Raw genomic sequence first — 7,500 nt, forward strand, 5'->3', positions numbered from 1 at the left:
AATGTGTGTATTTGTGTGTGTGAGAGAGTGTGTGTGTGTATGTGTGTGTGCATATGTGTATGTGTGTGAGAGAATGTGTGTGTATATGTGTGTATTTGTGCATGTGTGTGTATATATGTGTATGTGTGAAAGAATGTGTGCTTGTGTGAGAAGAAAATGTGCTGTTGTGTGTGTGTGTGTGTGTGCGCGTGACAGAGTGTGCGTGCGCGTGCGTGCGAGTGTGTGTGCGCGTGTGTCTTCTGTTAACAGAAACACAGGTGTGTAGGTGTGCACCTGCCCCTTGTCTGAGTGTGCTCACGCTGGAGTAGGCGGAGTTACTGTCATCCTTTGTTCTCTGTGAACTCTTCACTTGGAGTTGTGAGTGCACATGCGAGTGTGTGTGCGTGTGTGTGGTTGTGTGTGTGTGTGTGTGTGTGTGTTAGAGACACGGCGTGAGGCTCTTCTGTGTGCGTTCACAGATATGCCACAATGATGCTGACCCAAAAACTTCAACCTGTAAGTAGAAGTTATGACATATTTTCACTGTAGGTGGCATTTTTCCTTTTGTCTGAAACTTTGTACAGATACTCGGGTCTGTTCGCTCAGGCCTCGGCCATTTGGTTGGAAAATCAGTAAGTAATCCAGACCTTGACACGACTGCTCGAGGTGCAGAGATCAACGCCAGGGTTCGTGCTGACTCAGAGATCTGTTAGTGTAGGAAAGAGGAAGGAAGTGCTTCTGTTTTACCTGCTGAGACTGAAGAGATGTTGGTGCAGAACACTTTATTAGAACCCTAATATATAAAAAATAAAATAAAGAAATAAATAATTCATTTTCCAAAAAAAAAAAAAAAAAGGTTCAGAACGGAGTTGGATTATTTACAGATGAAGATAAAAATGCAGTGTCTTTAATGTCTGTGTTCTACATTAAAAGGCTGTAGCACTCGTTTACTCCGTCTCGCTCTACACACCTTCTCCGTCACAACTTCTTCCTTAGGTCAGTTTTTGTTTGAGGTTTGCCTTGAGTATTTGTACATGCGTTAAATGACACACAATACCAAATCGATGAATGTTTTTGTGTGTGTGTGTGTGTGTGTGTGTGTGAAATATTTTCTGTATTCCATGTTGGAGCTTGGGGGCACGGTGGATTAGTGGTTAGCACGTTCGCCTCACACCTCCAGGGTTTGGGGTTCGATTCCCGCCTCCGTCTTGTGTGTGTGGAGTTTGCATGTTCTCCCCGTGCCTCGGGGGTTTCCTCCGGGTACTCCGGTTTCCTCCCCCGGTCCAAAGACATGCATGGTAGGTTGATTGGCATCTCTGGAAAATTGTCCGTAGTGTGTGATTGCGTGAGTGAATGAGAGTGTGTGTGTGTGTGCCCTGCGATGGGTTGGCACTCCGTCCAGGGTGTATCCTGCTTTGATGCCCGATGACGCCTGAGATAGGCACAGGCTCCCCGTGACCCGAGGTAGTTCGGATAAGCGGTAGAAAATGAGTGAATGAATGAATGAATGAATGTTGGAGCTTATACACTTGACATCAACAAATGCACCAAATTTCCGTCTTCCTCCACCGGACAAACTAGCACTGGGTCTCAAATCACACACACACTATTCTGGATTGTTCTCAATTACCAATTAGTTTTTTTTTTTTTCTATTGACATCACATTTGGGTTTCAAGCTTTAGAAGCTCGGTTTTGTGTCCCAGTCGTCTGGGTTTTCTAGATTGAGCTCTCCGTTGTTGAGTCACTGTATTACACACAGCATGGTCTCTTTCCTGAACAAAAACATCTCACTCAGCTTTGATGTGCGTTTGTGTTGGTTAGATATGAAGCACTGGTCAGAGGAACGAGGTGGCCGGTGTGTACCACGTCAGACTCGTGCATCTCAGACATTTCAGCAGGAGCTTGATGTGGATGTCAGGAACGCTGTGAGAAAATCTGTAACGTGATGCAAAATTATGCATTATTTCCCTGATTGATTCCATGTTGGTGAAGGAATGTTTCGCTTCCTGAGTGTTTAACTGTAAATACTGTAGACATCAGATCAGCCTCGTCATTATGAAACAGGGTGCTGGATTATTTCAGTATGTGTGTGTGCATGTGTGTGTGTGTGCATGTCATGTGCATGTGTGTGTGTATGCATGTGCATGTGTGTGTATGCATGTGTGTGTGTGTGCATGTGTATGTGTGTGCATGTGTGTGTGCATGTGTGTGTGTGCATGTGCGTGTGTGTGTGCATGTCATGTGCATGTGTGTGTGTGTGCATGTGTGTGTGCATGTGTGTGTGCATGTATGTGTGCAATGTGTGTGTGCATGTGTGTTTGTGTGTGTGCGTGCATGTGTGTGTGCATGTGTGTGTGTGCATGCATATGTGTGCGTGTGTGTGCGTGTGTGTGCATGTGTGTGCGTGTGTGCGTGTGTGTGCGTGTGTGTGCATGTGTGTGTGCGTGTGTGTGCATGTGTGTGCATGTGTGTGCGTGTGTGTGCATGTGTGTGTGCGGGTGTGTACACGTGTGTGTTTGCATAGGTATAAGCTTCCTAACGTCTCTGTACACATTTGGTTTGTACACAGCAGACACTGTACTGACTTTTTAATGGGAACTAAATGAAAGACGGAACCAGAGTGAAGAAGTGAAGTGAAGTAACGGACCTCACACACGTACTGTAGTGTTCACAAATAGTCATAATATTATCATTAAGATTAGAAGTTTTTTATTTATTATCGATGTATCCAGGTATCTCGGTGGAGTCGCCGTAAGATCAGAACCTTCTGCTTTATTCCTGTGTTTGCATCTAAATTCGGATCTGAACCTATTTATTTCCTCCCTGTTCTTCTCAGCTTTATTTTTAGTCAAGTGTTAAACAGATGTGTGGTTAAAAAGATGTTGTGCAGAGTGTGTGTGTGTGTGTGAGAGAGAGAGAGAGAGAGAGAGGTGTCACAAGTACAACTCGTACGGTTTGACAGTTTAAACAGCGTGGCGATACGGCGGGTCTGAGCCGCGCCAAAGCCGAGCGATATTTCTGTAATCCAGAGATAAGATCTGAGAAAAAACCGAGGCCATATCCGTCAGCACACAGAGGCAGTACGCTACAGCTTACAGCCTAGAGAACTCGCAGAAATGTTGAGTGGTATCCAAAAAAAAACAAGTTATAGGTCTTTACAGTACTGTGCAAAAGTTTTAGGCAGGTGTGAAAAAATGCTGTAAACAAAGAATGCTTTCAAAAATGGAAGTGTTAAAGATTTATTTTCATAAATGAACAAAATGCACTGAACGAACAAAAGAGAAATCTAAATCTAATCGATATTTGCTGTGACCTCCCTTTGCCTTCAAAACAACAGCGATTCTTCTAGATACACTCGCACACGGTTTTTGAAGGAACTCGGCCGGTAGGTCGTTCCAAACATCTTGGAGAACTAACCGTAGATCTTCTGTGGATGTCGGCTTTCTCACATCCTTCTGTCTCTTCATGTAATCCCAGACACATTGGATGATGTTGCACACTTTTTTACTTTTTTGCTCTTTGCACACACTGTCTAACATTTCAGTCGTTTTGCACATACTGTACAATCTTATACACTATCTCAGGGACCTGCTGCTAAGAAACTGTGTTCATTCCAGTATTACTGCACGCAATATTGTCTGAACATACGGTATTTACATACAGTATTGACACTGGTCGGTCGGCGCTGTTTTTTGTTTACTGTCTTTTGTTTACTGTCTTTTGTGTATTGTCTTGTAACCTTTTGTCTGCACTGTCTTTTGTCCTGCACTGTCTTGTTTGTATTGTCCTGCACTGTCTTGTCTGTCTTGTCCTGTACTGTATTTTGTATTGTCCTGCACTGTCTTGTCTGTCTTGTCCTGTACTGTCTTGTTTGTATTGTCCTGCACTGTCTTGTCTGTCTTGTCCTGTACTGTCTTTTGTATTGTCCTGCACTGTCTTAACTGTCTTGTCCTGTACTGTCTTTTGTATTGTACTGCACTGTCTTGTCCTGTACTGTCTTTTGTATTGTCCTGCACTGTCTTTTGTCCTGCACTGTCTTTTGTCCTGCACTGTCTTGTCTGTCTTGTCCTGTACTGTCTTGTTTGTATTGTCCTGCACTCTCTTGACTGTCTTGTCTTGTCCTGTACTGTCTTTTGTATTGTCCTGCACTGTCTTGTCTGTCTTGTCCTGCACTGTTTGCACCAGGTTGCACAGTTGCACTTTATGTATCTAGGACTAACTTACTAAGTCCTTATAGCCCTGTCTTTGTTTTATGTAACACCCTGATCCTGGAGAAACCTTGTCTCATGTCACTGTGTACTGTAACAGTTATATATGGTTGTAATGACAATAAAAGCTTCTTGACTTGACTTGACTTGACTTGACTTGACTTGACTTGATGTTGAGATCAGGGCTCTGTGGGGGTCGTGCCATCACTTCATGCTGGTTTGAAGGCAAAAGGTAGTAACACCGAATATTGATTTGATTTAGATTTTTTTTTTTAGATCTTTAGTTTGCTCACTTTGCATTTTGTAAATTGACAGAAATAAACACTCGTTATTTATATTTCTGAAAGCGTTCTTTGTTTACAGCATTTTTTCACACCTGCCAAAATTTTTTTGCACAGTACTGTAAATAAAGCAAAACTTATTAAGGTTCTGGGTTAAGAAGTGGATCCGACAGCCTAAAGATCTAAAACCTCTGTGTCGTGCTGTTTATTTGCCGCAGCATTTTGCCAGCATTCACTTTGTTTATTTCCTTCACTTCCATTAAAGCAGCTATAAACAGTCTGTCGTCATCCATCTCTCTTTTTTATCTCTTGTATTTAAAAAAAAGAAGTAGCTTTTGTAGCTTTTTCTGAGCCAAAGATCTCAGGGGTGCACAAACTTTTCACCATTTTAAGATCGTACTAGACTTATTGTCGGTCGGTGCATCCGTGTTGACGTTGTTGATGTTGAGATCGGCTTGTTCTCGTTTTGAAATCAGGTTTGTTCAGTTTTTTGTTTGTATTATGAGGATGTTGTAGTCAGAGCCATTAAAAAGGCAGCTAGTGATATGAGGAGCAGCTCCGCAGTCGGTGTTATGCAAAGCAGCATGTAAAACATTTCTCATTTGCCTCCAGAGAGCGTGTTTGTCTCGGTCACTTCTAATTCAATCTTGCCTTTATTTAAATAAGACTCAGCTTCGTCGCACGCTCGTGTCTACTGACCCACTGACCCACTCACTCACTCACTCACTCACTCAGCTGTGTGTTCAGACAGAGGCACAGGATCCAGTCGCTCGTCTTTTCACGGTTTCACGATCGTCCTCATCACCAGAGTTGTGGCCCGACAGGAAGAACAACATGACGTATACACGATGATGACCAACTCTGCACAAACGTGCGTATGTCGGGGCGTTTCCGCACAACCAGTTATTTAAATACGAGCACAAATCCTCCACCCTGAACGTTGGTCCTGAACACGAGATCTGTCGGCTTCAGAGAGCTTAGCGACGCCGTGCAGGGTTTAGGAAAGTCTCTTTGTCCCGCTACACCAAAGTTTTGCACTAATGCGACGTCTCCGGCTCGGTGGAGGGTTGCCATGGTAACCAGTAGTTGCCATGGTCCCCCAAGACCCGTTGGATCCCTGCTTGCTAAGGGATCATTAGAGCAGCGCGCCGGCCGTGTCGTCGCTGAATGATTTACTGATACAGGTTTTATAGACAGGGAGATGACGAGCAGGGGTTTGTCCGTGTCTCAGGTCTAATTCCATCTCACAGTTCTCTCACTTCAACATGCTCTCTCTCTCTCTCTCTCTCTCTCATTGTTTTTCTTTCTTTGTGGCAATATTTCTCTCTGTCACATTGACTCTGTCTCTTGCTTTGGTTTTACTCTCTTTTTGTCTCACTTTCTCTGTCTTTCCTTGTCTCTTTCTTTCTCTTTCTCCTCGTCTCTGTCTCTCTGTCTGTATGTCTTTGCCCCCCCATTGAGATTGTGGCATATTTCTAACTATCCCTTTGTTTTTCTTGGTGTCTTTGTTTCTGTCTCCCTTTCTCTATGTTTTTCTTTCATAGTTTGCCGCTGTCTCTGTGTCTGTCATTGTTTTCCAATTCTCTCTCTCTCTCTCTCTCTCTCTCTCTCTCTCTCACTCACTCTCTCTCTCTTGCGCTCTCTCTCACTCTCTCTCTCTCTCTCTCTCTCTCTCTCTCTCACTCACTCTCTCTCTCTCTTGCGCTCTCTCTCTCTTCTCTCTCTCTCTCTCTCTCTCTCTCTTTTTATGCATCATGTCACTTTTCCCTCCCTCCTCTTTTCAGATCAGTTTAAACTGAAGAACGCACACTCGCCCTCTGTATGTTACTCTGTGTGTATATAACAATATGGTTATCGGTGTCTGTAGCCTGTCTGTTGTCATGCACAGTGTCTCAGTCCCTCAGTACGGTTTCCTTGGACAGGCAGCACCATGGGATCAGAGACAAACAGACATTATTTGGGTGTTGTTTTCATTCTCAGCACAGCAGTGACTCTGACAGGGTAGTGGCATGTTAGTAGGTGTTCTTCTGTTATTTTAGACCCAGCAGCTTTCCTGGGGATTTGTAAACATCTGATTTCAGTATGTAGTCTACTTTTAGAAAATATGGTGTACATATTCATACTATTACACAATAATATTGTGTTCCAACAAAACAGCTCTGACCCCACAGTGCCCCTTTTCCACCGAGGCAGTTTGAGTGCTGGTTCGGAGCCTAATTTAGAACCAGTTCTTTCTTTTTCGACAGCCAAAGCACCGGCTCTGAACCAGGAAAAGTGGTTCTTAAGTAGCACCAAAACGTTGCTGGTCTAGACTTAAGAACCGCTTGCGTCAGGGGCTGCATTTGTTAGTGCATTTGATAATGTACCTTAAGTATACTAATGTTTAATACACTTTTACTTTACCGCGATATGATACATTATCAGCACACATGATAGTAGGTAGCTACATGCTAAGGCTAAACTTTTTCTGTGTTAATAATAAAATAACATTATGTACTTTCTCGATTACAACCTCCGTTTATACAGATTACATGGAGCTGCACGTACACGTTGGATTCGCCGCGTTTGGGTGTTAATGTAGGTTCACAAAGCCATGAGCATTAACAGTAAAGCAACATCCAACATTGTTGATGTGTTTGTGTTTGTCGCCGCTGCGCTAAAGTTGCTGGGACACGTGACACGTATACAGTGACGTCAGACTCGGCTCTGTGACGGCTCTCTAGCTGGTGGAAAGAAAACCGGTTCTTAGAAGGTTCTCCAGTGGAACCAACTTTGAACCAGCACCAGTGCTAGCTCTGAACCAGCACCCGGTTCTTTTTGGTGGAAAAGGGGCACAAGAGCTCTGGTGTGCTGTGGTATCTGACTCCAGCCGATGCTAAACTTGCTTGTCCGGGATGTCCAACAGACGCTCAATCGGACTGCGATCTGGGGAAGTTGGAGGTCAAAAGCTCATGCACCTCAAACCATTCCCGAACTGTGAACTTTGAAGTGTAGCAGAGAGCATTATCCTGCTGAAAGAGGACACTGACAT

The 7,500-nt window shown here is 43.8% G+C and overlaps 1 protein-coding gene across 2 annotated transcripts in view; it reads left to right on the plus strand.

Moving 5' to 3' along the window:
- kcnh6a (potassium voltage-gated channel, subfamily H (eag-related), member 6a) overlaps positions 1 to 7,500 on the plus strand; it is a 38,385-nt gene that overhangs the window by 21,621 nt on the left and 9,264 nt on the right. The gene's annotated exons all lie outside the window — the stretch shown is intronic.

This window comes from Tachysurus vachellii, chromosome 18, assembly GCF_030014155.1.
Source record: "Tachysurus vachellii isolate PV-2020 chromosome 18, HZAU_Pvac_v1, whole genome shotgun sequence".
Taxonomy (NCBI): domain Eukaryota; kingdom Metazoa; phylum Chordata; class Actinopteri; order Siluriformes; family Bagridae; genus Tachysurus; species Tachysurus vachellii.